This window comes from Malus domestica, chromosome 04, assembly GCF_042453785.1.
Source record: "Malus domestica chromosome 04, GDT2T_hap1".
Classification (NCBI taxonomy): domain Eukaryota; kingdom Viridiplantae; phylum Streptophyta; class Magnoliopsida; order Rosales; family Rosaceae; genus Malus; species Malus domestica.
Window position 1 is genome coordinate 15743090 of NC_091664.1, and position 24684 is coordinate 15767773.

Below are 24684 nucleotides of genomic sequence, written 5' to 3' on the forward strand. Positions count from 1 at the left end.
GGAACATGTCCTTAGTTCTTCTTAAGTACTTAAGGACTGTCTTGACAGCTGCCCAGTGTTCTGATCCTGGGTTAGATTGATATCGACTAGTAATGCTCATAGCTTATGCGATATGAGGCCTTATGCATATCATGGCATACATGAGACTTCCTATGGCGGAAGCATAAGGAATAACACTCATCTGTCGTGTCTCTTCAGGAGTTTTAGGTCCCATGGACTTAGAAAGGTGAATTCCATGTCTTACAGGAAGAAGACCTTTCTTAGATTGTTCCATCTGGAACCTATTTAGCACCTTATCTATGTACATAGATTGGGATAATCCAATTAATTTTCTGGATCTATCACGATAGAGCTTTATCCCAAGTACATAAGATGCATCTCCCAAATCTTTCATGTGGAAGGTTTTGGACAACCACACTTTTACAGAAGAAAGTACTGCAGTGTCATTCCGGAATAGTAATATGTCATCTACATATAACACTAGGAATACAACTGCATCCCCAACGACTTTTTGATAAACACAATTGTCGTCTTCGTTTTGAGTAAAACCAAACGTTTTGATTTTAGTATCGAAACGAATGTTCCAGCTCCTAGAGGCTTGCATAAGTCCATAAATGGACCTTTGAAGCTTGCCTACCTTAGTCTTTTCAGACTTGGACACGAAACCTTCGGGTTGAGTCATATAGAGCTCTTCCTCTAGGTAGCCATTTAGAAAGGCCGTCTTCACGTCCATTTGCCATATCTCATAATCATGGTACGCAGCTATAGCAAGCAAAATCCGAATGGACTTAATCATGGCTACAGGAGAGAAGGTTTCTTCATAGTCAATCCCTTCTCGTTGCCTGTAACCCTTGGCTACTAGTCTAGCCTTATAAGTCTCCACGTTCCCATCAACGCCTATCTTCCTCTTGATGACCATTTGTTTCCAACAGGTACTATACCTTCTGGAGGGTTTACAGGAGTCCAGACCTAGTTTTGATACATGGAATCCATCTCGAATTTCATGGCCTCTTGCAATTGATGCGAAATATATAAGCACACAAATTAAACCCTCTTTTTATCAATTGTAGTAAAGTATGTAAGTAGGGATCGTTCTAGGCCGGGGATTATGAGGGATTGCTAAATCACTTGGAAACTGACTTGAAAACGTAAAAACAAAGTTTAAAACACTAACTAGACTCAAAGAATGCAAAACTATACTTTAAAACACTAAAACAAACCAAAAGACTCAAAACAGCCCCTAAACACTCAAACTTACCTTAAACACACAATCTGGGCAGTTTTGGGACTCTAACACAAACTTGGACGAATTTTGGTTTTCTAATGAACTAAAACACTTAAAAACGTAATCTAAGACAAGTTCTAATTAATATGACTCAAAGAAATAAGATGGGGTTGATTTTGGACGAAAATAATTAAATTAAGACAAGAACAAAGTAAACAAATTCTTAGACAAATTTAAGTGAATCAAAACAGATTGTAAAATGAATTTGAATGAAACTTATGGATGGAAGGCTAGCTAGGAGGTTCTTCTCCACACATGTCACACTTGCATACAAAACGATTTCCAGTTGCTTTTCTATAAGCTATGAATACTCAACGCCCCAAATTAACCGTGAATTGCACTAATTAACCCTCAGTTTTTCCACAAGTTATTGGATTGGATGATTGCATACGACAACCCAAAACATTCCCTGATAGGAGCATATTTATGCGACTTAGTTGGCTTGTTCTTGTGCATTTATGTCGTGTTTCCTTAGTTATTTTAATGTTTAAAGTCATTTTCGTGTGTTTTCAGACTCTAAGTACAAAGTATGCAAGAAGATGCATTTTGGAGGCCTTTGGAGCATGTTTCGGGCTTGGAATGGATAGCAAATGCATGGGCCAAGTGGATGGACGAATTTGAGAACTAAAGAGGCCAAGAATATGAAGAATTATGGTCCAAAAGATGAAGAAAACAGCCCAAAAATCTGTCACCCCAACTTGCATTCCTTGCCATGCAAACCACATAGAATTCCCTTTGGATTCCATGCCATGCTTGATCACTCTTGTCCCCTACATAATTTCTAATTTCATGCTTCAATTCATTTAATTATTACACTCAATTGCTTGATACCTCTTGTTCCCTTCACTCATTAGATTTTAGACAACATTTACATCCATTACATGCACCAATTGATGCTCCATCATTCACATTTGGAATCCCATGCTTTGTGTACCACATGTTGCTGCACCTTTGACCCATTTATTGATACATTTTCACCTCCCTTTCCATCTCTATGCAATGTACACAATCATTCATGCCCCCTAGCTACAAGACCACTCCATTTTACCCTTCACACTTTGCATCATCACTTCATTTGCACCCTTGGACCATTGCACACCACACACACAAATTGCCATGCATTTCATCCTTAACCTAACCTGATTTTCTAAGGTTTTTGGGGCCTATAAATACATGTTTACACCCCTTGGCCAAAGAATAATCCCCCATATTCATCATTTTATCACAGAAATTCGTCCATACACACCCTAGGAAGCAAAACACCCCAAAAACACCATTCTAGTGCCTAGAAAACATAACAGCCACTCCACCTTCTTCCACCCTCTTTGCCTAGTTCTCCACCACCTTCCAACCATCAAACACTCTTCCACACTCACCCTAAACCCCTCCATATCATTCCCCATCCATTCTACACCATAAATCCACCCAAAAATCTGTCCACAAGCTTCATGCCGCAACAAGGAGGAAGGGAGATCCATTGATGCACTTGCTTTCCAAGTTGGAGCATTTTAGGTGTTTTCTTTCCTTTGATTTTAATGTCTAATTTTATGTATCTTTGTATTGCAAGAATGAGGAACTAAACCCCCTTAGTTGGGGGGTGATTCGAAACCATGTACATGCTTGCAATATGATTTGATTACATTCAGTTGTTATTTCATAAGTTGCGGATTCAATTCGTTCATCTACTTGATTGATAACTTATTTGTGTATGTTGATTGAGAGTGCACACTTAGTTTTCATGCATGAATATGATGCTAGATTATGGGGGAGTTTCACCTAATAGTTACAATCTTATAATCACAAGTAGTGAAGGTCGCTTGAAAACGATCGCGTTGAATGAATTCTTGGCACTAGTTTCATGCTCATCATAGTAACGAATGCCTCGTCAACACTTATAGTTCTCATTGTGCTTCATGATTCTTGATTGTATCTTTATTGTGCTCATCACGTAAGGAACCTTTGAGGAATGCTTTGAATTGTTGTATGCGCTTTTCCATCCAATTCATTAACTTAAGGAGAACTTGAAGGTTAATTTAAGCGTATCTAATTAACTTGGGGTGTTGAGTTTCATAATTTATTGAAAGAACAACTGAAAATCATTTTGTTTGCAAGTGTGTCATGTGTGGAGAAGAACCTCCTAACTAGCCTTTTATCCATCCTTTTCATCCAAAAACGTTTTACAATCTGTTTTGTTTTAAAGTTTCTGTTTTGTTTTCAATTTTCGTCCAAAACAAAGCCCCCTTTATTTTGAAGTCTTAGATTAGTTAGAAAGTGTTTTGATTTGTGTTTCTAAGTGTTTTGATTCAAGTTTTCATCCAACTTCGTCCAAGTTCTTGTTAGGTTCTCAAAACTGCCCAGAAAGTGGTTTTTAGGCAGTTTTGAGTCATTAGGTTGCTGTTTTGAGTTTTATGTTTGTTTAAGTATTTTAAAGTATAGTTTTGCATTCTTTGAGTCTAGTTTAGTGTTTTAAATTTTGTTTTTATGTTTTTAAGTCAGTTTTCAAGTGTTTAGCAATCCCTCCTAATCCCCGGCCTAGAACGATCCCTACTTACATACTTTACTACATTTGATAAAAAGAGGGTTTAATTTTGTGTGTTAACTTATTTTTCACATCAAATTTTGGCGCCGTTGCCGGGGATTAGCAACTTTGCTAATCTCTTGGATTGTTTTCTTTCGAATTATTGTATTTTGTTTAAGTTTCTGTTTAAGTTGCTGATTTGTTTTGTTTTCTTTGTTTTTAGGTACTAGTTTATGACCCGTAGCTCACAACCTGTTCGTGAGCATATCTCCGACTTTGACAGTGATTTTGAGAGGACTTTAAGAAGGAAAAAGAAATTGCAAGAGTCTAATCCTCCTAGTCCCGAGCCTGAATTAGAAGAGCAAGAAGTTGAGGTTGAAGAGAAGGCCACGGCACAAGTGGGTGGAGAAGAGCAAGGTATAGCCATGGACAACCGTACGCTCAAGGAGCTTGCCGCCTCGGGTTTGGATAATGCCGCACCATTGTGTATCCAATATCCCATGGCTGCTCAAGGTAAAACTGAAGAGTTCGAGTTAAAGTCAAGTTTGCTCCACCACATTCCAAAGTTCCATGGGCTGTCCATGGAGGATCCGAACAAACATTTGAAGGAATTTGAAGTGGTATGCTCAAGTATGACTCCAGTTACCGTTGACAGAAGTATTTCAAAGATGAAGGCTTTTCCATTCTCTTTAATGGACAAAGCCAAGGATTGGTTATACGAGTTGGCTCCCGGTACAGTTACATCTTAGGAGAGTATGAAGAGGGCGTTTCTGGAGAAGTTTTTCCCAACTTCTCGCATTATTCTTCTTCGTAAAAAAATAAGTGGAATTCAGCAAAGCCAAGGTGAATCTTTTCCATCTTATTATGAACGATTTAAATCACTTGTTGCTTCTTGTCCACAGCATCAGATGAAGGAGGAGTTACTTCTTCAATACTTTTACGAAGGTCTTTTACCACTTGAACGGCAAATGTTGGATGCTTCCGCGGGAGGAGCTCTAGTGGATAAGACACCTAGGGATGCCAAAACTCTCATTGCGAATCGAGCACTCAATGCACAACAATATGAAGGTGTTGGGCAAAGAGACACCCCACGGCCACATCATGTCAATGAGGTAAGTTCTATTTCTGAGTTACAGTCCCAAATGGCTAACCTTACGTCTATGTTATCGCAGTTGGTTGAAGGCCCCAAAACGTAAGGAACTACAATCTGTGGTGTATGCTCCATTCAAGGACACCAATCTGATCAATGCCCTCAATTAATTGAGAATGGAGGATGGGAATCGGCCAATGCTGTAGGTTATGGGAATCAAAACCAACCAAGGAATGATCCTTTCTCCAATACATACAACCCGGGATGGCGTGACCACCCTAATTTCAGATGGAGAGATGCACCACAATATGGCCAACAAAGTGGATTCTGACAACCCCCGGGTTTCTTTCCAAGGCCAATGGAACCACAACCACCTCCTCAGGCACAATCTTCCCAAACTAACCCAGGTACGTCTATGAATGATGATAAAACATATCAGTTACTAACCACCATGGCGCAGGGAATGCAGAACCAAGCAAAGGAGGTTAATGAGCTGAAGAAGCAAATGGGCCAAATGGCCGAATTTTTGGGGCAATTCCGTGAAAATGGTAAGTTACCAAGCACTACGGTGGTCAATCCAAAGGGTGGCTTCGAATCTGCAAAGGCTATCACATTACGAAGTGGAAAAGAGGTGAGAAACAAGGAAGATGAGAAGATACAACTCGAAGAAGATGAGAACACCTACCCTACGGCAAGGGTACCATCACCCATGCCGCAGCCATCTAAGACATCCCATCCGTCCACCTCAGGTAAGAATGTTCCAAATGTTGTGATTTCGAACACTAATCTGCCCAATGTCCCCTTTCCTAGCAGATTTTTGCAATCAAAGAACGAAGAGGAGGAAAAAGATGTTCTAGAGACATTTAGAAAAGTGCATGTCAACATTCCCCTCCTTGATGCCATAAAGCAAATCCCGAAGTATGCCAAGTGTTTAAAGAAGCTTTGTACAACAAAGAAACGTGTCCGGGAGAAAGAGGTGGTACATGTAAGTGAGAATGTCTCCGCCATCTTGCAACATAAACTACCCCCCAAATGCAAAGACCCGGGAAGTTTTACAATTCCATGTGTCATTGGTAATACCCGTTTCAAATCTGCCATGCTAGATTTAGGAGCATCTATTAATGTTATGCCATATTCTGTGTATGCATCTATGAATCTAAGAGCACTTAAACATGATGGTGTAATCATACAATTGGCCGATAGATCTAACGCTTATCCAAAGGGAGTTTTGGAAGACGTTTTAGTGCAGGTTGATCAGTCTTCCCAGCGGATTTCTATGTCCTCGAAATGGATGAATCGGACCATGCCCCTTCATTGCCCATCCTCCTTGGAAGGCCATTCATGAAAACGGCTCAAACGAAGATTGACGTGGCCAAAGGATTAGTCACTATGGCATTTGGTGGTGACATGATTAGTTTTAAAATTTCTGAATCCATTGAGACTCCTAATATTGTTCATTCTTGTTGTGCCATTGGTAAAATTGAAAAGATAAGACCGGACCATTCAGCACCAAGCACGAAGGATGCATCAAGAACCATGCAAGACGAGGGAATTGGAGTGGAGTACAAGGACCATACGGCCACTGCCCTCAAAATGCTCAAAGTGGCCGAAAGCACCATGGGGAAGAATGTTCACATTGCCGCCACTTCATCACATCACATAGGTAAGCCACCTAATCCAAATCCAATGCCATTTAAAGTTGATAGGTGGTTCCCTTCTTTGGTGCAGGTACCTAAGCAAATCCCCGATGGTGGGCGTATGAACATGAACCTTAGACAACACAACGCACCCATCAACAAACATCACTATCCATTTCCGTTCAAGGATGTAATCTACGAGAACTTTGTGGAGCATGTTGTGGAGGATATCCCACTTCATGCCGTGGGTTCCAAAGAGAAGTGAAGGTGTTCATCGTCCGGCTGGAAGACGTTAAAGCAAGCGCTTTAAGGGAGGCAACCCATTTATTCTGCTTGATTGTCAATTTTATTACTTGTTTAATTATTTTTGGTTATGATTTTCTATTTTGAAATATTAACAAATATGCAAGGGATTTTTGACATTAAACTTCATGAAATGAACAGGAATCTGGGAAATAAAGAAGCATAACATAATACAAGAGGAAGAGCCTTCACAAAGGCTGCTTGGGAGAGGTCGTAGTAGTCGGCGGAGTCGCAGTAGTTGGCGGAGTCTCAGCAGTCGGTGGGGCCACGGAAGGAGGAGGTATCAGAGGTTGATCAGTTGGAGCTTCACTGCGCGGTGCCGCCCCAGAAGACGAAGGCAGATGCTGTTGGAACAAACCCACAAACCTCCGGTGATCAAGTAAAATCTGACCATCAGTTTCCTGCAGCTGGTCAATTTTCCTCTTCATGTTTGTGGCATAACTGTGTGCAACCTTATGCAATTGTTTATTTTCATGCTTGAGTCCTCTAATCTCCTATTTGAGACTCTGTATTTCAGCCACCAACGATTCAAAATGACGGGTTCGAGCAAATAGGCGTTGGGCCATGTTGGACATAGAACCTGCACACTGCACGCTAAGAGCCAGAGACTCCTTAATCGCCAATTCATCAGACCGTCTAGCGAGCAGTCTGTTATCTCTGGGGGTGACAAGGTTCCGGGCCACCACCGCAGCGGTCATGTCATTTTTCATCACCGAATCCCCAACGGTGAGGGGACCGGTAGGGGATATGAAGCATGGGCGCCATATGTTGTCTGGTGAAGGCGGAGCTGCCTCTTCACCAATGTTCAAGTCAAAACGATGATCGGAAGGGCCAGACATTTTTCAGAGGTGGTGAAGAAAGAAGAGAGTCCGACTGATTAAGATTTTGGAAGTGCAAGAAGGGAGTGTTTACAGGAGGGAGCTCAAGTGTGTTGTGGAACAAAATTAACGCCTCTATAAAAAAGAAGAAATCAAAGAGGCGCTCCTCAGAAATCGAAGAAGCGTCCTCTCGCAAATCGAAAAGTCGAGGCTCCTTTCTCAAAAGCGGGATTCTTTTCTCAAAAGAGGCGTTTCATTTCTCAAAAAATGGGCTTGCTCAGAAACCACGAGCCGAAGCCCGGATTTCAAAAGATCAATTTGTCCAGACGTGTCGTCACTCGTCACATGCAACTTGCAGCTTTGCGGAAATTACGGGCAGCTTTGTCAGAAAACGCGTAATTTGTACTATTCATCCATCCACCGGCTGCCGACAATGAGTGAGAGAATAGTTCCGGTTGTGAAGAAAAGCCCTATAAGTATCTACCTTCGCCTTCCACAGCAAAGGCACACCCTCTCAGCACTTCTTCATCTATCTGAAATGGCTTTCCAACAAACCCTCTCGAGTCACTCAGTGTTCCTTATTCCCTAGGATACCCCTGCAAACAACCCATCCAGAGCACAAGTATTTCATATCATAAAGGTTGAGAGCACGAGTATGTCATATCATGCTTTCTCCCTGTCCTTTCTCCAGCCAGCACCTGCTCTCGAGTACTCATCATCTTATGTTTCCGCTTCGTCTCTCACGCATAAGGGAAGTGAAGATGATACCTCGAAGCATGTGGAGACAACGTGCTGATTCATCCTCAACTAGGGACAAGGAGAAAGAGAGCAAGAGGTGGGGGCACTTGGAAAGATTGAAGAAAGAAACAGACCAACACCTTTGCCTCGTGCCTGCCCACCGTGCAGAAGAAACAAGCAGAGAAGAATGCAGACTGCACTCTGATATTCCCCGCTCAGAATTCCAAACCAGTTCAAGATTAAAGCTGTGGAAAGTCAACAAGATCAACTATCTCCAAAACCAGATTTGCGTTCTTAAACTCTACTCTGTCTGGTTTTTACTTTGCCATATTTGTCATGTTTATTTGTCGTTTGTTATTTGCTTGTTTTTGGTGTGAGTATATGCTTGAAACATTGAGGACAATATTTGATTTAAGTGTGGGGGGGGGGGTAACTAGTGTTTTGCATAAAATTCGTAGAAAATTATCACCCATTACTTCTAGTGTTGTTCCTTACTGTTTTAAGTATTTTTTTTAAGCTGTTTTGGAGTATGTCAGTGTGTTTTGACATAAAAATCCGAAAATTCATAAAAATTTGAAAAATTGTTTTTGAAAATCCCAAAAAGAGTTGTTTTTGTGTGGTTATTTGTGTCTTAGGGTACCTTCCAACACAATGATGAGGATTCAGTTTGTAATTGCATGACTGTTAAAGAGAGTTATAAACATGGATGAAAGTTTGATTTACTCTTTATTTATGCGTGATTGTGGTTATAACTTATGAAATCACATGTAATCATAAAAAAAAAAAAAAATTAGTTTTTTTTGTAACATGCTTGAAGGAAAGAACTCAAACTAACGCTACAACCTTGTGAGACTTGAGCCTAAATGTTTATTTGGAGAGTTAAAATCTGTGCATTATTGTTTTCTAAAGTCGTTGCATGATCTCATTATTCTTTGCTTGGTTATTACTTAGAAGGCGTTTCATCATTTAGTTCCAAATGCTAGAACTCATGCCTATTTCATTCAAAGCATGCTATTGATTTGCATAACACATATTCAAGATGAAGTTGTGTAGTTACCACCACCAAAGCCAAACTGCCATGTATCCCATATCGTTATATGTTTAAGTTAACCCCATTGAGCCTTGATAGCCTACATTCTTTGTTAAACCACATTATCCTTACCTATCCTAGTTTAGGACCATCCACCCTTGTTCTTGAAGCATAGTGAAGTATGAGTCAAATTGAATTCCTTTTGATTAATGTATGGCAGAAAACAAGTGTGGGGGAAGTGATTCTTGTGTGTGTGTGTATGCCAAAATCATTCATAAGGCACGAGTAGAAAAGAAAGATTCGTGAAAAATAGAATGAAAAGAAGAAGAGCTGTGAAAAGAAAAGGAGTTGAAAAATATGTGAAAAAGAGTTTTAAAGTGTTGCTTGTTGAAGAAAGGGTCCAAAACATTGAATTTGGCCCTAAATATTGCTTGAATCTTCCCTTCGTGTTTAAAAGTTGATTACTGCAATCTAAGTGAATTCTAAGTTTCCATTTCATTACTTTTCTTGCTATTGCTTTAAGAACGTTTGTTATCCCTATCCTTCATTCGTTAGCCAACACCCCAAGCCCGTTACAACCTTTGACTTCAATCTTGAGTGTTATGTGTTTCAATTTGTGGAGTTTGAATTTGGTATGAGCATATGGTGTCACTGGTTCTCGCGTCTAAGTAATAGCATTCCATTCATGAGATCATATCTAAACATGCTTATTAACTCCAGAAATTGCTTTCTTTGTGATACATATATGTGAGCATTCGTTTTCATATCTACATCAATCTTCTCACATATAACTAGTATAGGGTGTGTAGTTGGAAAATCTGAGTGAAAATTGAGTGCATATCTTGTAAGGAATTGAGCGAATTCTCTAAGGCATGTTACTACATCAAAAACATTGTTTTAATTGATTAATTGTGAACTAGTAAGTGGTGACTATGATTAAGTATGTGCTTAAGTGTAAAGATGACTCAAATCTGTGGGGATAATGATTTTTAACATGTCATGTGCATTGGAAATCCCTGAGGCAAATGTTGGAAGGTTTAGGTTGTGTTTTATTTGTTTTGTTTCGTTTTATTTCTTTGTTTTGCTCGAGGACTAGCAAAAGCTAAGTGTGGGGGAATTTGATAGGAGCATATTTATGCGACTTAGTTGGCTTGTTCTTGTGCATTTATGTCGTGTTTCCTTAGTTATTTTAATGTTTAAAGTCATTTTCGTGTGTTTTCAGACTCTAAGTACAAAGTATGCAAGAAGATGCATTTTGGAGGCCTTTGGAGCATGTTTCGGGCTTGGAATGGATAGCAAATGCATGGGCCAAGTGGATGGACGAATTTGAGAACTAAAGAGGCCAAGAATATGAAGAATTATGGTCCAAAAGATGAAGAAAACAGCCCAAAAATCTGTCACCCCAACTTGCATTCCTTGCCATGCAAACCACATAGAATTCCCTTTGGATTCCATGCCATGCTTGATCACTCTTGTCCCCTACATAATTTCTAATTTCATGCTTCAATTCATTTAATTATTACACTCAATTGCTTGATACCTCTTGTTCCCTTCACTCATTAAATTTTAGACAACATTTACATCCATTACATGCACCAATTGATGCTCCATCATTCACATTTGGAATCCCATGCCTTGTGTACCACATGTTGCTGCACCTTTGACCCATTTATTGACACATTTTCACCTCCCTTTCCATCTCTATGCAATGTACACAATCATTCATGCCCCCTAGCTACAAGACCACTCCATTTTACCCTTCACACTTTGCATCATCACTTCATTTTCACCCTTGGACCATTGCACACCACACACACAAATTGCCATGCATTTCATCCTTAACCTAACCTGATTTTCTAAGGTTTTTGGGGCCTATAAATACATGTTTACACCCCTTGGCCAAAGAATAATCCCCCATATTCATCATTTTATCACAGAAATTCGTCCATACACACCCTAGGAAGCAAAACACCCCAAAAACACCATTCTAGTGCCTAGAAAACATAACAGCCACTCCACCTTCTTCCACCCTCTTTGCCTAGTTCTCCACCACCTTCCAACCATCAAACACTCTTCCACACTCACCCTAAACCCCTCCATATCATTCCCCATCCATTCTACACCATAAATCCACCCAAAAATCTGTCCACAAGCTTCATGCCGCAACAAGGAGGAAGGGAGATCCATTGATGCACTTGCTTTCCAAGTTGGAGCATTTTAGGTGTTTTCTTTCCTTTGATTTTAATGTCTAATTTTATGTATCTTTGTATTGCAAGAATGAGGAACTAAACCCCCTTAGTTGGCGGGTGATTCGAAACCATGTACATGCTTGCAATATGATTTGATTACATTCAGTTGTTATTTCATAAGTTGCGGATTCAATTCGTTCATCTACTTGATTGATAACTTATTTGTGTATGTTGATTGAGAGTGCACGCTTAGTTTTCATGCATGAATACGATGCTAGATTATGAGGGAGTTTCACCTAATAGTTACAATCTTATAATCACAAGTAGTGAAGGTCGCTTGAAAACGATCGCGTTGAATGAATTCTTGGCACTAGTTTCATGCTCATCATAGTAACGAATGCCTCGTCAACACTTATAGTTCTCATTGTGCTTCATGATTCTTGATTGTATCTTTATTGTGCTCATCACGTAAGGAACCTTTGAGGAATGCTTTGAATTGTTGTATGCGCTTTTCCATCCAATTCATTAACTTAAGGAGAACTTGAAGGTTAATTTAAGCGTATCTAATTAACTTGGGGTGTTGAGTTTCATAATTTATTGAAAGAACAACTGAAAATCATTTTGTTTGCAAGTGTGTCATGTGTGGAGAAGAACCTCCTAACTAGCCTTTTATCCATCATTTTCATCCAAAAACGTTTTACAATCTGTTTTGTTTTAAAGTTTCTGTTTTGTTTTCAATTTTCGTCCAAAACAAATCCCCCTTTATTTTGAAGTCTTAGATTAGTTAGAAAGTGTTTTGATTTGTGTTTCTAAGTGTTTTGATTCAAGTTTTCATCCAACTTCGTCCAAGTTCTTGTTAGGTTCTCAAAACTGCCCAGAAAGTGGTTTTTAGGCAGTTTTGAGTCATTAGGTTGCTGTTTTGAGTTTTATGTTTGTTTAAGTATTTTAAAGTATAGTTTTGCATTCTTTGAGTCTAGTTTAGTGTTTTAAATTTTGTTTTTATGTTTTTAAGTCAGTTTTCAAGTGTTTAGCAATCCCTCCTAATCCCCGGCCTAGAACGATCCCTACTTACATACTTTACTACATTTGATAAAAAGAGGGTTTAATTTTGTGTGTTAACTTGTTTTTCACATCAATCCCTACAAGTTCCCTACATGAATTGCATAATAGAGATACAAGCACGAATCATTAAGTTCTATGAAAAACATAAGCATTGACGAGGCACTCGTTACTATGATTTGCATGAAACTTATGCCAAGAATTTACTTAACGTGATTGTGACTAGCAACCTTCACTACTTGTGAATATAAGTTCATAACGATTAGGTGAAATTCCCTTATATTCTAGCGTTAAATTCATGCATGAAAATTAAGCGTGCACTCTCAACCAACATACACAAATCATTTTTTATACGATCGGATAAGTAAATTGAATTCACAACTTATGAATCACAACTGGATGTAATCAAATCATATTGCAAGTATGAACATGGTTTCGAATCACCCCCTAACTAAGAGGGGTTTAGTTCCTCATACTCACAAAGCAAAGATACATAAAATTAGACATTAAAATCAAAGGAAAGAAAACACCTAAAATGCTCCAACTTGGGTAGCAAGTGCATCCAAGAATTCTCCTTTGCTTGCTTGCGGCAGATTGCTTTGTGGACGGATTTTTGGGTAGTTTTATGATGTATAATGGATGGGGAATGGTATGGAAAGGTTTAGGGTAAGTGTGGAGGAGTGTTTGAGGGTTGGAGGGTGGTGGAGAACTAGGCAAAGAGGGTGGAAGAAGGTGGAGTGGCTGTTATGTTTTCTAGGCACTAGAATGGTGTTTTTGGGGTGTTTTGCTACCTAGGGTGAGTATGGACGAATTTCTGTGATGAATGGTGAATATGAGAGTGTGAACCCTTTGCCAAGGGGTGTAAACATGTATATATAGGCCTCAAAAACCTTAGAGAATCAGGTTAGGCTAGGGAGAATGCACGGCAAAGAGTGTATGTGGTGTGCAATGGTCCAAGGGTGAAAATGAAGTGATGATGCAAAGTGTGAAGGGTAAAATGGAGTGGTCTTGTAGCTAGGGGGCATGAATGATTGTGTACATTGCATAGAGATGGAAAGGGAGGTGAAAATGTGTCAATAAATGGGTCAAAGGTGCAGCAACATGTGGTACACAAGGCATGGGATTCCAAATGTGAATGATGGAGCATCAATTGGTGCATGTTATGGTTGTGAAAGTTGTATAAAATTTTGTGGGTGAAGGGAACAAGAGGTATCAAGCAATTAAGTGTAATAATTAAATGAATTGAAGCATGAAATCAGAAATTATGTAGGGGACAAGAGTGATCAAGCATGGCATGGGAATCCAAAGGGAATTCTATGTTGTTTTGCATGGCAATGAAGGCAAGTTGGGGTGACAAATTTTTGGGCTGACTTCTTCATCTTTTGGACCATAATTCTTCACATTCTTGGCCTCTTTAGTTCTCAAATTCGTCCATCCACTTTGGCCCAATTATGTGACATGCATTCCAAGCTCCATTTTGCTCCAAAATGCTCCAAAATGCATCTTCTTGCCTACTTTGTTCATAAAATCTGAAAACACACGAAAATGACTTTAAACATTAAAATAACTAAGGAAACACAACATAAATGCACAAGAACAAGCCAACTAAGTCGCATAAATATGCTCCTATCAAATTCCCCCACACTTAGCTTTTGCTAGTCCTCGAGCAAAACAAAGAGATAAAACGAAACAAAGTAAAAAAAAACACAACCTAAACCTTCCAACATTTGCCTCAGGGATTTCCAATGCACATGACATGTTAAAAATTATTATCCCCATAGATTTGAGTCATCTTCACACTTAAGCACGTACTTAATCATAGTCACCACTTACTTGTTCACAATTAATCGATTAAAATAATGTTTTTGATGTAGTAACATGCCTTAGAGAAATCACTCAATTCCTTACAAGATATGCACTCAATTTTCACTCAGATTTTCTAACTACACACCCTATACTAGTTATATGTGAGAAGATTGATGTAGATATGAAAACGAACGCTCACATATATGTATCACAAAGAAAGCAATTTCTGGAGTTAATAAGCATGTTTAGATATGATCTCATGAATGGAATGTTACTACTTAGATGCGAGAACCAGTGACACCATATGCTCATATCAATTTCAAACTCCACATATTGAAACGCATGACACTCAAGATGAAGTTAAGGGTTGTAACGGGGCTTGGGGTGATGGCTAACAAATGAAGGATAAGGATAACAATCGTTCTTAAAGCAATAGCAAGTAAAGTAATGAAATTGAAACTTAGAATTCACTTAGATTGCAGAAATCAGCTTTTAGACACGAAGGGAAAATTCAAGCAATATTTAGGGCCGAATTCTATGTTTTGGACCCTTTCTTCAACAAGTAGCACTTTAAAACTCTTTTTCGCATATTTTTCAACTCCTTTTTTTTTTTCTCAACTCTTCTTTTCTTTTCAACAAGCATAATAACTCACACTTCCCCCACACTTGTTTTCTGCCATACATTAATCAAAAGAAATTCAATTTGAATCATGCTTTACTATGCTTCAAGAATAAGGGTATGGATGGTCCTAAACTAGGCTAGGTAAGGATAATGTGGTTTAACAAAGAATGTAGGCTATCAAGGCTCAATGGGGTTAACTTAAACATATAACGATATGGGATACATGGCAGTTTGGCTTTGGTGGTGGTAACTACACAACTTCATCTTGAATATGTTTTATGCAAATCAATAGCATGCTTTGAATGAAATAGGCATGAGTTCTAGCATTTGGAACTAAATGATGAAACGCCTTCTAAGTAATAACCAAGCAAAGAATAATGAGATCATGCAACGACTTTAGAAAACAAGAATGCACAAATTTTAACTCTCCAAATAAACGTTTAAGCTCAAGTCTCACAAGGTTGTAGCGTTAGTTTGAGTTCTTTCCTTCAAGCATGTTACAAAAACTAATTTTTTCTTTTATGATTACATGTGATTTCATAAGTTATAACCACAACCACGCATAAATAAAGAGTAAATCAAACTTTCATCCATGTTTATAACTCTCTATAACAGTCATGCAATTACAAACCGAATCCTCATCATTGTGTTGGAAGGTACCCTAAGACACAAATAAGCGCACAAAAACAACTCTTTTTTGGATTTTCAAAAACAATTTTTCAAATTTTTATGAATTTTTGGATTTTTATGTCAAAACACACTGAAACACTCCAAAACAGCTTAAAATACTTAAAACAACAAGGAACAACACTAGAAGTAATGGGTGATAAATTTCTACGAATTTCATGCAAAATAATGGTTACCCCCCCACACTTAAATCAAACATTGTCCTCAATGTTTCAAGCATATACTCACACCAAAAAACAAGCAAATAACAAACGACAAATAAACATGACAAATATGGCAAAGTAAAAACCAGACAGAGTAGGGTTTAAGAACGCAAATCTGGTTTTGGAGATAGTTGATCTTGTTGACTTTCCACAGCTTTGATTTTGAACTGGATTGGAATTGTACAGCGAAGCTTTGCTCTTTGGTGATGTTGCAGTTCCTTATTTGTTCTCCAAGCAGATATGGCAGCTTATTTAGTTCTTCATCTCAGACTCCTTGAGCTGGGTTGATTGTGCAAGCTGCATTCTTCTCTGCTTGTTTCTTCTGCACGACGGGCGGGCACGAGGTAAAGGTGTTGGTCTGTTTCTTTCTTCAATCTTTCCAAGTGCCTACCTCTTGCTTTCTTTCTCCTTGTCCCTAGTTGAGGATGAATCAGCACGTTGTCTCCACATGCTTCGAGGTATCATCTTCACTTCCCTTATACGTGAGAGACGAAGCAGAAGCATAAGATGATGAGTACTCGAGAGCAGGTGCTGGCTGGAGAAAGGACAGAGAGAAAGCATGATATGAGATACTCGTGCTCTCAACCTTTATGATATGAAATACTTGTGCTCTGGATGGGTTGTTTGCAGGGGTATCCCAGGGGATGAAAAATACAGAGTGACTTGAGAAGGTTTGTTGGAAAGCCATTTCAGAGAGGATGAAGGGTTAAGTGAGGCTGAAAGTTGGGTGAGACTGCTTCACTTTGAAGTTCAGCATTTATAGAATTTTCTTAATGGCTGGGAAGGCATTGTTCCATTACTCGTGTCGGCAAGCCTGGGATAATTTAACAGTAGTTTTCACGTGCATTCCGTTTCTCCAAAAATTTTCGACAGATTGCGCGTGATTTACGCAACGCAGATGTGCAAATTGATAGATGCTGACACGTCTCGATAAAGCAGAGGCTTCTTTAATATCTGGAATTTACGCTTCGAGTTCTGAGCTTCGTTGAGGGTAGAGATTGCATGTGACAAGTGCTGACGAGGCTGAGAGAGACAGATGGTTGGAATCGGTGCTTCGACAGACTGCCCGTAATTTTCGCAAAGCTGAGTTGCGTGTGATGGGTGCTGACGAGGCTGAGACAGTTGACACTATTCGGTATCTGGAATTGGTGGTTTGTGAGCAAGCGCAACTTTTGAGAAAGCTGGCGCCTCTTCGATCTCCGAATGGCTTCTTCGATTTCTGAGCTCACCTCTTCGATCTCTGAAATCCCATCGCGTGCTGATTTTTATAGAGGTATGCAGGACGTTCAAAGCACTCTTGAATTTCTGCCTGTAAAAACTCCCGTTTTGCACTTCTACGATCTTGACTTGTCCGATCTCCTCTTTCTTTAACACATCTGAAAAATGTCTGGCCCTTCCGATCGTCGTTTTGACTTGAACCTTGGTGAAGGAGCATCCCCTCATTCTCCAGACAACATATGGCGCCCGTCCCTCATATCCCTTACTGGTCATCTGATCGTTGGGGATTCGGTGATGAAAAATGACATGACCGCTGCGGTGGTGGCTCGGAACCTTGTCACCCCCAGAGATAACAGACTGCTCGCTAGACGGTCTGATGAATTGGCGGTTAAGGAGTCTCTGGCTCTTAGCGTGCAGTGTGCGGGTTCTGTGTCCAACATGGCCCAACGCCTATTTGCTCGAACCTGTCACGTTGAATCGTTGGCGGCTGAAATACAGAGTCTCAAAGAGGAGATTAGAGGACTCAAGCATGAAAATAAACAATTGCACAAGCTTGCACACAATTATGCCACAAACATGAAGAGGAAAATTGACCAGCTGCATGAAACTGATGGTCAAATTTTACTTGATCACTGGAGGTTTGTGGGTTTGTTCCAACAGCATCTGCCTTCGTCTTCTGGGGCGGCACCGCGTAGTGAAGCTTCAACTGATCAACCTCCGATACCTCCTCCTTCCGTGGCCCCACCGACTGCTGAGACTCCACCGACTACTGCAACTCCGCCGACTACTGCGACCTCTCCCAAGCAGCCTTTGTGAAGGCTCCCTCTTGTATTATGCTATGTTTCTTTATTTCCTAGTTTGCTGTTCATTTCCACGAAGTTTAATGTTAAAATCCTTTGCATATTTGTTAATGTTTCAAAATAGAAAGTCATAACCAAAAATAATTAAACAAGTAATAAAATTGACAATCAAGCAGAATAAATGGGTTGCCTCCCTTAAAGCGCTTGCTTTAACGTCTTCCAGCCGGACGATGAACACCTTGATCAACCTTCATAGGAACCCATGGCATAGTGGGTTGTCTCATCCACATCTTGTTCTACAAAGCTCTCGTACATTGCATCCTTGAACGGAAATGGATAGTGATGTTTGTTGATGGGTGTGTTGTGTTGCCTAAGGTTCACGTTCCTGTGCCCACCGTTGGGGATCTGCTTGGGTATCTGCACCAAAGAAGGGAACCACCTATCAACTTTAATGGGAATTGGATTTGGATTAGGTGGCTTACCTATGTGATGTGATGAAGTGGTAGCAATGTGAACATTCTTCCCCATGGTGCTTTCGGCCAATTTGAGCACTGTGAGGGCAGTGGCCGTATGGTCCTTGTACTCCACTCCAATTCCCTCGTCTTGCATGGTTGTTGATGCATCCTTTGTGCTTGGTGTTGAACGGTCCAGTCCTATCTTTTCAATTTTTTCAATGGCACAACAAGAATGAACAACATTAGGAGTCTCAATGGATTCAGAAATTTTAAAACTAATCATGTCACCACCAAATGCCATAGTGACGAATCCTTTGGCCACATCAATCTTCGTTTGAGCCGTTTTCATGAATGGCCTTCCAAGGAGGATGGGCAATGAAGGGGCATGGTCTGATTCATCCATTTCAAGGACATAGAAATCCGCTGGGAAGATTAAATGATCAACCTGCACTAAAACGTCTTCCAAAACTCCCTTTGGATAAGCGTTAGATCTATCGGCCAATTGTATGATTACACCATCATTTTTCAATGCTCCTAAGTTCATAGATGCATAAATGGAATATGGCATAACATTTATAGAAGCACCTAAATCAAGCATGGCAGATTTGAAACGGGTATTACCAATGACACACGGAATTGTAAAACTCCCCGGATCTTTGCATTTGGGGGGTAGTTTATGTTGCCAGATGGCGGAGACATTCTCACTTACATGTACCACCTCTTTCTCCCGAACACGTTTCTTTGTTGTACAAAGCTTCTTTAAACACTTGGCATACTTCGGGATTTGCTTTATGACATCAAGGAGGGGAATGTTGACATGCACCTTTCTAAATGTCTCTAGAACATCTTTTTCCTCCTCTTCGTTCTTTGATTGCAAAAATCTGCTAGGAAAGGGGATATTCAAAGGAAAAACATTAGTCGGAATTGAATTTAACACATTCTTACCCTTATTGGATGAATTGGACATATTTGGAGCCATGGGGGCTTGCGGCATAGGTGTGTCCACCTTTGCCGTGGGTGGGCATGCTTCCTCCTCCTCAAATTGAAGGTTTTCATCCTCTTTGTGACCTGTTTTTGATGAAGAACCTGCCCCAATCTCTTTTCCACTTCTCAAGAGTATGGCCTTTGCACTTTCAAAGCCTCCCTTCGGGTTTGGAATGGTAGAACTAGGAAGCCTTCCTTGGTCTCGAATCTGCCCAACAACGTCGGCAATCTGCCCCATTTGTTTCTCTAGTTGGTCCACTCATTTGTTTTGATTTTCCTGCCCATTAGTCAAAGTGGTTAGTAACTTAACAAGTGTATCATTATCCAAAGCATTACCTGAATTATTTGGGGCAGATTGTGGTTGGACTTGAGGGGGTGCGTATGGTTTGTTGTAGAAGCCCGGGGGTTGTTGCCTAAAGCCTCCTTGTGGTTGGGCTTGTTGTGGCTCTCTCCATTTGAAGTTTGGATGGTCTCTCCACCCCGGATTATACGTGTTGGAATATGGATCATGTCTTGGCTGATTTTGGCTTTGAAACCCAATGGCATTAGCGCTCTCCCATCCACCATTCTCAATGAGTTGAAGACACTTTTCGGATGCATGTCCTTGGATAGAACATACGCCACACACCATGGGTCCTTGAATCTTCATTCCCTCGGCCATCTGTGAAACAAGAGAAGTAAGATTAGCTAACTGAGATTGAATATTGGAAGTGGAACTTACCTCATGCACTTGTTGCCGTGGGGGTCCTCTTTGGCCTACACCCTCGTATTGTTGAGCGTTCAATGCTCGATTAGCAATCAAGATTTTTGCAGCCATGGGCGTTTTGTCTACCAATGCTCCACCCGCCGAGGCATCGAGCATTTGACGTTCTAGTGGTAGGAGCCCTTCGTAGAAGTATTGCAAAAGCAATTCCTCCTTCATCTGATGCTGTGGACAAGAAGCAACAAGTGATTTAAATCGTTCATAATATGTAGGAAAAGACTCACCTTCATCTTGTTGAATTCCACTTATTTTTTTACGAAGAAGAATGATGCGAGAAGTTGGGAAAAACTTCTCCAGAAATGCCCTCTTCATACTCTCCCAAGATGTAACTGTACCGGGAGCCAACTTGTATAACCAATCCTTGGCTTTGTCCATTAAAGAGAATGGAAAAGCCTTCATCTTTAAAATACTTCCGTCAACGGTAACCGGAGTCATACTTGAGCACACCACTTCAAATTCTTTCAAATGTTTGTTCGGATCCTCCATGGACAGCCCATGGAACTTTGGAATGTGGTAGAGCAAACTTGACTTTAACTCGAACTCTTCGGTTTTACCTTGAGCAGCCATGGGATATTGGATACACAATGGTCCGGCATTATCAAAACCCGAGGCGGCAAGCTCCCTGAGCGTACGGTTGTCCATGGCTATACCTTGCTCTTCTCCACCCACTTGTGCCGTGGCCTTCTCTTCAACCTCAACTTCTTGCTCTTCTAATTCAGGCTCGGGACTAGGAGGATTAGACTCTTGCAATTTCTTCTTCCTTCTCAAAGTCCTCTCAAAATCACCGTCAAAGTCGGAGATATGCTCACGAACAGGTTGTGAGCTACGGGTCATAAACTAGTACCTAAAAACAAAGAAAACAAAACAAATCAGCAACTTAAACAGAAACTTAAACAAAATACAATAATTCAAAAGAAAACAATCCAAGAGATTAGCAAAGTTGCTAATCCCCGGCAACGGTGCCAAAAATTTGATGCGAAATATATAAGCACACAAATTAAACCCTCTTTTTATCAATTGTAGTAAAGTATGTAAGTAGGGATCGTTCTAGGCCGGGGATTAGGAGGGATTGCTAAATCACTTGGAAACTGACTTGAAAACGTAAAAACAAAGTTTAAAACACTAACTAGACTCAAAGAATGCAAAACTATACTTTAAAACACTAAAACAAACCAAAAGACTCAAAACAGCCCCTAAACACTCAAAACTACCTTAAACACACAATCTGGGCAGTTTTGGGACTCTAACACAAAATTGGACGAATTTTGGTTTTCTAATGAACTAAAACACTTAAAAACATAATCTAAGACAAGTTCTAATTAATATGACTCAAAGAAATAAGATGGGGTTGATTTTGGACGAAAATAATTAAATTAAGACAAGAACAAAGTAAACAAATTCTTAGACAAATTTAAGTGAATCAAAACAGATTGTAAAATGAATTTGAATGAAACTTATGGATGGAAGGCTAGCTAGGAGGTTCTTCTCCACACATGTCACACTTGCATACAAAACGATTTCCAGTTGCTTTTCGATAAGCTATGAATACTCAACGCCCCAAATTAACCGTGAATTGCACTAATTAACCCTCAGTTTTTCCACAAGTTATTGGATTGGATGATTGCATACGACAACCCAAAACATTCCCTACAAGTTCCCTACATGAATTGCATAATAGAGATACAAGCACGAATCATTAAGTTCTATGAAAAACATAAGCATTGACGAGGCACTCGTTACTATGATTTGCATGAAACTTATGCCAAGAATTTACTTAACGTGATTGTGACTAGCAACCTTCACTACTTGTGAATATAAGTTCATAACGATTAGGTGAAATTCCCTTATATTCTAGCGTTAAATTCATGCATGAAAATTAAGCGTGCACTCTCAACCAACATACACAAATCATTTTTTAAACGATCAGATAAGTAAATTGAATTCACAACTTATGAATCACAACTGGATGTAATCAAATCATATTGCAAGTATGAACATGGTTTCGAATCACCCCCTAACTAAGAGGGGTTTAGTTCCTCATACTCACAAAGCAAAGATACATAAAATTAGACATTAAAATCAAAGGAAAGAAAACACCTAAAATGCTCCAACTTGGGTAGCAAGTGCATCCAAGAATTCTCCTTTGCTTGCTTGCGGCAGATTGCTTTGTGGACGGATTTTTGGGTAGTTTTATGATGTAGAATGGATGGGGAATGGTATGGAAGGGTTTAGGGTAAGTGTGGAGGAGTGTTTGAGGGTTGGAGGGTGGTGGAGAACTAGGCAAAGAGGGTGGAAGAAGGTGGAGTGGCTGTTATGTTTTCTAGGCACTAGAATGGTGTTTTTGGGGTGTTTTGCTACCTAGGGTGAGTATGGACGAATTTCTGTGATGAATGGTGAATATGAGAGTGTGAACCCTTTGCCAAGGGGTGTAAACATGTATATATAGGCCTCAAAAACCTTAGAGAATCAGGTTAGGCTAGGGAGAATGCACGGCAAAGAGTGTATGTGGTGTGCAATGGTCCAAGGGTGAAAATGAAGTGATGATGCAAAGTGTGAAGGGTAAAATGGAGTGGTCTTGTAGCTAGGGGGCATGAATGATTGTGTACATTGCATAGAGATGGAAATGGAGGTGAAAATGTGTCAATAAATGGGTCAAAGGTGCAGCAACATGTGGTACACAAGGCATGGGATTCCAAATGTGAATGATGGAGCATCAATTGGTGCATGTTATGGTTGTGAAAGTTGTATAAAATTTTGTGGGTGAAGGGAACAAGAGGTATCAAGCAATTAAGTGTAATAATTAAATGAATTGAAGCATGAAATCAGAAATTATGTAGGGGACAAGAGTGATCAAGCATGGCATGGGAATCCAAAGGGAATTCTATGTTGTTTTGCATGGCAATGAAGGCAAGTTGGGGTGACAAATTTTTGGGCTGAGTTCTTCATCTTTTGGACCATAATTCTTCACATTCTTGGCCTCTTTAGTTCTCAAATTCGTCCATCCACTTTGGCCCAAATATGTGACATGCATTCCAAGCTCCATTTTGCTCCAAAATGCTCCAAAATGCATCTTCTTGCCTACTTTGTCCATAAAATCTGAAAACACACGAAAATGACTTTAAACATTAAAATAACTAAGGAAACACGACATAAATGCACAAGAACAAGCCAACTAAGTCGCATAAATATGCTCCTATCAGCCATCTCTTTGAATCAATGTCGGACATTGCTTCAGTGTAGTCTTTAAGGTCTTCCTTTGTGTCATTGTCACCTAGAAGGTGCAATTCCCCAAAGTCATTATCTAAGCCATACCTCTTAGGTGGTTTGCTAACCCGTTCAGATCTACGTGGAGCTAGGGGTTCAGGAACAGGGTTGTCAACTTGTCGAGTGCTTGTTTGTGGTTCATCGTTAATCTGATTAATTTCCTTCAATTCTATCTTTCTTTTGCTAGTTCCATTAAGAATGAATTCATCCTCCATGAATATAGCAGTTCTGGCGACAAAGACTTTCTGGTCGTCAGGGTGATAGAATTCGTATCCATAGGTTTGTTTAGGATACCCCACAAAATAGCATTTAACAGATCTTGCTTTAAGCTTTCCAGCATCTTGTTTCTTAACGTATGCTGGACAACCCCAAATCTTAACGTGTTTAAGACTTGGCTTCTTACCATACCATATCTCATATGGTGTTTGTGGAACAGATTTAGAAGGCACTGCATTCAGCAAATAAGCTGCTGTGTGTAGTGCATATCCCCATAATGATATTGGTAGATCAGCGGAACTCATCATAGAACGAACCATGTTCATCAAGGTTCGGTTTCTCCTCTCAGAAACTCCGTTATGTTGAGGAGTTCCTGGTGGAGTCCACTGTGATACTATTCCACACTCTTTGAGATAATCTAGGAACTTGTTACTTAGATACTCTCCCCCTCGATCTGATCTTAGGATTTTTATCTGTTTCCCAGTTTGCTTCTCAACTTCATTCTTGAATTCTTTGAACCTTTCAAAGGATTCTGACTTGTACTTCATAAGATACACATAGCCAAACCGAGAGTGATCGTCGGTGAATGTGATATAGTAGGAGAAGCCTCCTCTTGACGTAGTAGACATAGGTCTACATACGTCAGTGTGGATTAACCCAAGAATTTCAGTGGCACGCTCTCCTTTCCCAGTGAATGGAGATTTGGTCATCTTCCCAAGTAGACAAGGTTCACAAGTGCCCATGAGGTCATTACCTAATGGACTAAGATATCCGTCTTTCGACATCTTGCGAATCTTATCTTGGCTTACATGTCCAAGTTTAAGATGCCAAAGTCTAACTTGGTTAACTTCTTCTCTAGCCCTTTTGGGTTTTTAGGTATTCCCGCTTTCAATACAGTGCATTCCACTGTTTGTCTCTAGGTGAAAAAGTCCCTCTATCATATTACCATGAGAGATAATACGACCGTTCAAGTATAAAGTGCAACTCATTTTGTCAAAC

At 39.9% G+C, this 24684-nt stretch overlaps 1 pseudogene; it reads right to left on the reverse strand.

The window, feature by feature from the left end:
- Positions 1-24005, reverse strand: part of LOC139195013 (protein NUCLEAR FUSION DEFECTIVE 4-like) — a 41978-nt pseudogene extending 17973 nt beyond the window's left edge.
- Between the last annotated feature and the right edge of the window lie 679 nt (positions 24006-24684).